Here is a 2631-nt window from a genome sequence, read left to right as displayed (position 1 = left end):
CACAGCTGCGACATTCTTCTGCTTACCAGTCTTAGTCTCTCCACCCCAACACTTCCTCTTCCCTGAGGGAGAGAAAACAGAATTTGACACAGAGAGCCCTGAAGTCCGTTATTATCAAGAGGCTTGCCTTCCTCCTTCCGGTTTTCTCCAGACTTGAATAACCCAAATCCTTTTCTCTTGCTTCGCAAATCTAATTCTCAGCCCTTCCCACACCTCTCCTCTGCCGCCTCTCGATATCACCTGTGTCTTCAGGCACTGGCGGCACCAAGTCCAGCTCCAGGACTCTGACTGGCATGTGGACGGAGTTGAATGAAAGAGGGCTGAGAAATAGCCCCGCGTCCTGGAGGACCCTCAGGTTCATTGAATGACAGCTCCATTATCAAGGCCTTTGCCACCTACAAGGCACTGTGCTCAGTACCTCCCTTGCATTATTTCACTTAAACTTCTCTACAACTCTATTAGGTAAATGCTGTTTTATTGATGACAAAGCCTAAACCTAATTGGTGGGGGTGCAGGTTCCTAGGTTCATCTGGCTCCCCAGCTCCTCCTTTGAATCAGGGCGCTGTCACAGTGGGACAAGCCAAGAACTGCAGAAATAGAACTGCAGAAATAGAGCTGCCTCTTCTGAAGGGAGGGAAAAAACGCCAGAGTGGGAGAAATTTCCAGGAGGGAACCAAGACAAAAGTATAGAAAGGATGAAAGACCCAGAGACACATACAGTTCAGAATCATGTTACAATCGACATTTATCTGTGCTGAGGGGATGGGAGAGGCAGCGATGAAAGATGGGTGGGATAAATCTGGGAAGTTTCAACAGAAGGTAAGAATGGATGGGGTGGGGCAGGGTTGAAGAATGGTCATGGAAAGAAGTGCCCCAACCCCCATGCCTCTGAAGAACCGAAAGATCAGGAAGGTGCTAGTGTGTGAACTGTGTTTATTTTTTCCGAAGTCTAAAAATACAGTGAAAAGGAAACACACACACACACAGACTAACCTAACCAGAAACGGGAAAAAGTGGTCATGGCAACAGCTGAGAAATCGGAGTCAGGAATTTCAGGAACTGGGATAACTTGGTGACCTGAGCTTGGAAATTCCACCTCATGACGAAGCTCTTGAAAGCTGCCAGCTTCCGATCAGAGTCTGGAGCACTTTCCAGCAGCCTGGGGCGGGGCAGAGGAGGAAGGAGGAGGTGAATGCCTCCTACTGAGAGGGCAGACCTGTCACTTTGAGGGGCTGTGGGTGTGGAATGAATAAGGGGTGGGGTCCTCCAATTAGCCCCCTCTCTTAGTAATAATAACTATGACAAGAATAACCCCTTACCAAGTGCTCACCAGATATCAACAGTCTTGCGGAGGAAGTAAGAATTAATGATCCCTACTTTACAGATGAGGACTCAGAGGCACAGAGAGGTTAAGTAATTTGCCTAAGGTCTCACAGCTAGCAAATGGCAGATCTAAGGAGTTTGAAATCACAGATCCCTTTTGTGGATCTGAGGAAAGCTAAGTACCCAGTACCCAGGAGAAAAGCATATAATGAACTTATATACGACATTTTATATTCAATTTCAGGGGCTTCAAAGAGCAGTTGGGTAGTAGGGCCAGTGTTGAATTAGCTCCCACCCCACCCCATCCCATCTCCAATCCACTAGTCCAGTAAACAAAGCCAGGGGAGGGGGTGGCTTATAGCTACTGCCTGCCCCCCCCCAACCCCTGCTCTTCTGGGACCTGGGGTTTGCCCTGGCTGTTTTGAGAGGGCTCCTCAGCCTGCTCTGGTGTGAGGTGGGGAGAGGGCTGGAAGGGCTGGGGGGTTGGGAATGCTATAATGGGCTCTGTGGAGAAGCCAGAATTGTGCTATGTTGGAGGACAATGCTCTTCCCTCACCCCCTCAGGGTATCCTTTTCGGGTAGAGATTTGGAACTGCCCAGACTAGAAGAGATGAAGGCCTCCTCCCTTAATTAAATGCCCAGGGTTGCTATGGAAACCAGAGCTTCCAAATCCTGGTCAGACAATGGGGAGAGGAGCTGCCTCCAGCCTAGACAAGTGAAGCTTCAGGGACCTTGTCCGGGACAGGAATGGGGGCCAGAGGGTGAGAAAAAGGGGGTGCCAGCCAAGGAGTTCAGCCTCCCCTCTCCATGGAACTGTGGGAGGGGGCCTCTCCGAACCCAGGGGTCTGCCTGAGATGGAGGAAGTGGGGGGGGGTGGGGCATGGCTCCGGGAGAGGGGAAGGGAATGGGGGCAGCTAGCTGGAGCCAGGCACTGCCCAGAACTGAACACCTCCTTTGTTCCCAGAGGAGAAGGCCAGCCAAGTTGGTAAACAAAGGGAAGAGGCCAGAGGGCAGACAGCTAAGCGATAAGGCTAGGGATTGCGAAGAGCTGAGTAACGGAGCCTGAGAGACAGAGGGAAAGTTCCCGAGTCCCACTGACAGGCAGAACGTTGGTATATATTGTCATCTGGACATACACAGTCACTGGAGCCACACGGGACCCGCGCAGACACACACCTCTACAGGAACAGTGTGCACTGAAGCACCTGTCTTTGGCGACACTCAGACCCCCAATGCCTTTGTCCCCCCAGCTCCCCTCTGGAGCCCTTTCTTCACCCCCGGCCTTTGGAGCATCTCTATAGGGAAGGC

The sequence above is a fragment of the Physeter macrocephalus genome, chromosome 6 (assembly GCF_002837175.3).
Source record: "Physeter macrocephalus isolate SW-GA chromosome 6, ASM283717v5, whole genome shotgun sequence".
Lineage (NCBI taxonomy): Eukaryota > Metazoa > Chordata > Mammalia > Artiodactyla > Physeteridae > Physeter > Physeter macrocephalus.
Note: the sequence above shows the minus strand (reverse complement) of the source record.